This window comes from Coptis chinensis, chromosome 4 (genome assembly GCF_015680905.1).
Source record: "Coptis chinensis isolate HL-2020 chromosome 4, ASM1568090v1, whole genome shotgun sequence".
Lineage (NCBI taxonomy): Eukaryota > Viridiplantae > Streptophyta > Magnoliopsida > Ranunculales > Ranunculaceae > Coptis > Coptis chinensis.
In genome coordinates this window covers 23,877,710-23,883,709 of record NC_141459.1, presented here as the reverse complement: position 1 = coordinate 23,883,709, position 6,000 = coordinate 23,877,710, and positions in this window count along the sequence as shown.

Below are 6,000 nucleotides of genomic sequence, written 5' to 3'. Positions count from 1 at the left end.
TGAAGAAGCGTTGGAGCCTTGGAGGTAATTACAACATAGGAGCACAACATGTCAAAAAAAAAAGAATAATATCAGGGCACAACTCCAATTCTCCGAAAACAAAATGCTATTGAGGTACAAACAGAGTGATAGCAGTAAAAAGTCAAAAAAGAAAAAAGGGTTCTACAAATTTCCTGCTAACCGGCCTTAAGTTGGTCTGACAGCAATGCAGGAGATACTTTTGCAAGAATAAGTTGCAGGCTTGTTTTAAACACTATAAGTAGAGGAGCATCTCCATATATAGTCAAAGCATTCACTATAAGCAGCAAGATGAATTTTCCTGGTACTTCAATATTTACTGAGACTCAAAAGCCTTATCTTGTAATGCTTCTCACACAACTTCTGTAAGCTAGCATGGCCTTGCTCTTCAAGACAGCAATTGATGCAGGAATAACCCCTTCTGTATCTGTAACTTGCAGCCATCCTTTATACACCCATGAATAACACTTCTGCATATAAAGACAATAATAGAAAACAAAGTTATTGCATGAAGTGGATGTGTACACAGAAACAATGAATAATTAAGTAGAAAAGATAATGACCATACTTACATATAACAACTGATCATCGAATTGGGAAAGATGATGTTTACTGCCAGGAGCACATGAAAATGTAGAGTGCTTCGAAACATTCACCTACGTAGAACTTCTCTTAGAACTTCTCTGTAGACAACATTGCGTGTGTAAATGCCCTATTTGTCGTTCAAATGTCCATCTTTCACCAATATCTTGGTGTTTCTCTTTGACACCGCTCTCGTCAGAGCAACATAAAGTTGCCCATGAGTGAAAACGTGATTAGGCAGGTATATTCCAACGTGCGATATTGTCTGACCTTGGGATCTGTTTATAGTAAAACCGAAACTCAGACGTATTAGAAATTGCTTTCTCGTAAGTACAAAAGGAATTCGAGAATATTCGGAAGATCTTTGAGGTATTCGAGGCAAGAAAGTTGTCGAACCTGAAAAGTTTCCACTGACGATTTCAACAAATATAAAGTTTAAGTAGAAACCTTGACACAACAATCTTGTACCATTGCATAGTCTTTTACCCGAATTAATACACACTATCCTTATTTACAATGTCTATTAGGTTGGAATGATTTATCAGACAGCAAGTATCTGCATTGAACATATTGGGGGTTTTTCAATAAATAACCATATTGGAAGCTTTCAGCATATATTATTGGATCTATAGGGGCTAACTGTACTTTCTCAAGTAAAAAACACACCATATAGAATGTGAAAAGGTATAGTTTAAAGAATACCCACCTGCCAAGAAAAGTGGAATCCCAAAAAGTAGGATGTACAGGATTAGTCCAGCAATCCATACATCAACTTCAAGACCATATTTCTGTTTCAGGACTTCTAAAGCCATATAGTAAGGACTCCTGACTATATAATTCTATTTTAGGACCTGTGCAGCCATATAGTAAGGACTTCCAAGTATTTCGGTTAACAGCTCACCTATAAGAAGTTAAGTTTCTTATATAGTGGTAAAATAACCTACATATGCTCATAGTACATAGTTACTTTATAATATTATTTCTAGAAATTCAAGGACATAGAGAATACGTACCAGGACAGATGCACCTTGATGGAACACTCTGTTTCCCGTTAGCTAAATGGACTTACTTTATAACAACAACATTGTTCTTGAGTCATATTTTCGCGTCGATTTCTCTTTCTCTATCGCTGCCGCTCTCGATGATCATGAATTGCATTGTCATTAAGTAATAATAATGAGCTCTCTTGGGCAGAGTTCTCCATTTTGAATGCAACTGAATTATACGGTGGTCAAAAGATCACATACAACTTGATCACTAAATACAAACACCACTAAAATTATAACCAAACTAACTATCATAAAAATTAGTAAATATAAACAACACTAAAATCACAATCTTACCATTTTTGTCAAATATCTAACAGAAGGCTGGGAGTCGGTGTATAGTATAGAAAGTGGTATATAGAAAAACAAAGATTCTTAAGATACGCTGGAAACTCGCGACGCTGAAAATTAAGATGAATGAGGCAGAGACTAACACATATATTTGATATTTTTCTTTTACATTAACAGTGACCTTAACAACATCATTAAAACCTCAAATAGATTCGTATCCCCCGATACCTGACCAGGCGCATCTTGCATGAGCTTGCTAACCATGCCTCTATCTGCAAGTTTTAGCCAATTGATTATTCCGCTAGCAAGAAGGGTGAAACCCTGAAAGAATACACAATTATAGAAATCCCTTGTTTTACCGTTGTAAGTGTCTTGAAGAAATGTATGTAAAATGTAGACATGATACCATTTTGAAGCTCTTTAGGAAGTGGAAATGGACGAACCCTCGAACGTGTATATCTTGGGATTATACACTGAACCAAATCAAAATTCAAGCCAAAGTTTTCTCTTTTTCTTCTTCTTGTCTTCTCTTTTTCTGTAAGGGAAAAGATGGAGAGATTCTTAAACAATGGTTACATGCTCAAAAGGATGAGAAAAAGATCTTACCTTTTGAAAAAATCAAATGGCAACAGAGAGACTCTTTTTCAATAATCAAATCGCCAATATTTGAGAGAGAGAGAAAGGGGCGCATAAGAAGAAGAGAAAGAAAGACGTCTGGTTTATTGCATTTAAATTCGGTATAAATAGTAATAATTTGGCAATTAATGTGAGGGCTAAGTTGCGAACAATTGAATAGTAGCGAATAATTGATTTCCGATTTGAATTTACACATATGTCCTTAAGATACTATGTAATCTTAAGGGTATAAATGGTAGTAAATTTTGAAATGACTAAATAGCCATTCTTAAAGGTATTGAATAATTTGTTTGAATATTTTATCAAGGGTATTTAGTGGTAGAAGGAAGACTAGTCCAATTTAAATGTCCATGTTAATTATGATGTACTCTACTAATTGAGATATACATATACACACTTTTTGCACCTCCTCAGCTGAGTATGCGTTCAAACTTCAAATTCAACCCGTTAAACTACTTGATTTGATGAATAATCCCAATTCACAAACACTTTGTCTCTCTGAACTTCCTGGTATTCCATAAAGCCAACATTTCTCAGAAGACAAGCAGGTATTTTTAACTTCCTGGTATTCCAGAAAGGTATGATCGATTATATACAATTAAACTACAGATTTTATCTTTAGTAACACATTCAACAAAAGAATATAGACGTATAACAAGAACCATAGTATTATGGAAAGCCAGTTTGACATACAATAAGTACTAGCCATTACTAAACCTACATTAAGCCATGTTAGATATATCCTTGACCTAGAAGGTAGAAGACCAAAACCTATAGTGACAATAAAGGACATTCACAAACAAGAAGTGTGTAAAAAAGAAGAAGACTGACAGCAAATTAGCCCTGAATGCCCCAATACAAAAAATCTTATTTTCAGGACTACAACAACCAAATGTTTCGAACAATAAGCATCCATTTGAGCTGAAACACCAGGAGCTAACCTCCATAACTCAAATTACGGGGTAGAAAAAACATAAAGGCATGAATAGTTACTGTAGGGGAGCGATATCCTCATAGAGCATCGCACACGCGAGGAGCATAAGCGAACTGAAGACATCGACCTACAAAACCGACCTGCGAATAGCGCCCTGGTAAGCACACGTGTGCACAGCATAGGAGAACCCAAGGCGACCTCCAAGATCGACCTGCGAGCAGCTCCCTTCGAGTAGGTGGTGCGAACGAAGATATCTCGATCACAAACACTTTGCGGATCTGAGCGGCTTGGATAGAAACACACCCCACCAGATGTAATCATTGCCAAAATCTTATTTGTATTTCCCACCACCGGGAAATAGGGACGACCGCACCTACCCCCAATCAGAACACGGCTTATACTAAAACCAACCCAACACTCATTCGCGATCTCCACCCTACATTTGTACAAAAGAGTACACGTGTCCGAAGGATCTCCACTCCCGGAAGCCTATAAATACCACCTACTGGAACTACGTCAGACCTGATTCTTCTCTCCCAAAAGAAAAGGAAAAACGAGAGAAGATACGTAGGCAGCTCGCTCCTGAGCGACCTCGGTCACACCCAAAATCCAAACCCTTCCCATCCTTTTCTACGGTAATTAGGAGAAGATCAAAACGCTCCTTTACATTGGCGCCGTCTGTGGTTTCGATTACTTGAGAGCCACTTTAAACCAGATTCATCCATCTCTAACTCTCAAGCCCACGAAGCATGGTTAGCCTAGAAGATCAAGTCCGGACCTTGCCCACCAGTTAGAATAACGAATGAGAGCATTTCCTTGCTTTCGGGAGGAAAATGCTACTTTACGTGCTTTCGGTGGATAGTTACCGGCAACAACAAAAGTCGGCAACGGAGCGAGAACAAAGATCAATGGCGTTAATCACAGATTAATGAGTTATCCCAAAGGATTAGCGAGCGCCGCAAAGAAGGATTCGACACAGTTATTGCACAAGATGCTTAAGGCGTATCGCGCATCTCCGTTCACCCGGAGGTCCTCAATAAACCCTCTCCACAAGACTTTATCCAGCCACGCTTTCCATGTATGACGGCGACGCGCGTGCCACGGTCGACATGTGGCTCGCTATATTCGAGTTTGGCACTTTTTACTGACTCACGAGTTTGATCATCTCCACTGCAGATTATTTCCCAGCCAGCCTCAAGGATGGCGCTCTCGATTGGTTCTTTCATTGGAATCTGATTCTATAAAACCTTCAACGACTTCTTCGATTTGTTAAGCCCGGCCCGATCGTCCACAAAGCGGAAGAAGGCAGATCTTGATTCTTTGTTTCAGTTATCATTCAAGGAGGACGAAACTATTCGTGAATTCCTAGGACGGTTCAAGGCCGAACTGTTGTGCATGGAAAGTGGCTTGAAAGAATCTTTCGCCACACTGGCCTTTTCCAATGCTTGCCGAGTGCGAAACACCGACCTCTCCAGGTCGTTGATGAAGGAACGCCCAGAGACACTGTCCGAGCTCTACGCTCGCGTGGACAAGTACATCAAGTTGCAGGAAACTTTAAAACTCCACGGCTTAGAAGAGAACCAGGAGGTCGCAGCAGTCTCAGATCGTACCCCACGGGCCAAGAAGCGCGCCAGGTCGCTTGCACCCGGCCAGCTTCTCGTCCGCGATCGGACAACAACAGAGTTTTTGTCCGACGACCGACGTTCCCGATCACATCTTGGACAAGATTAAGCGCGCCTCATTTTTCCGGCCAGACGTCAGGCAGCCAGTAGATCGACCTGGCAAGCCATTTTGTGCATTTCACAAAGCGAAGTGCCATGAAACTGATGCATGCTGGGGGCTCAAGCATTATCTCCATGACCTTGTGGAAGCTGGTCATATCAAACAATACACTCGCATTCCTGATGGCGACCTGCGTCACAAACTGATGGCTCGTCGTGTACGTAGTCGATCTCCACCTCACCGTCACCACCAAAGGGTTCAGGCTCGTCCTCGCAGAAGAGGACGCTCCCGCGATCGTTCTCGTCACGAGAGAAGGCAGCACTCGTCTGATCGTGACAATGCTCGCACTATTCATGTGATTACCTTCCCGGACGATTCCGTGACCTCTTCCAGAGAGAAAAGACGTCGAGTTGGCGCTCTTCAGGAAGTCTATCATTTTACTTCACAGGCAGCCCACGTCCCGCGTGGTCCAGGTCGCAGCGCAGGCGATATCACTTTCACAGAGGCCGACTTAAGCAAAGTCTGCCTTCCTCATAATGATGCATTGGTAGTCCATGTCAAAATCAGCGACTGGACAGTCAAGCGCGTCCTGATCGACCCCGGCAGTTCCTGTGACATCTTATTTTACCACACCATGCAAGAGATGAATCTCCCCAAGTCCGTTCTCGTAGACCCAATTGCCCCCCTTTACGGGTTCAATGGCTCCAGGGCCGACCCCATTGGTGACATTATCTTGCCAGTATCGGTGGGATCTCGAGAGGATAAGATTAC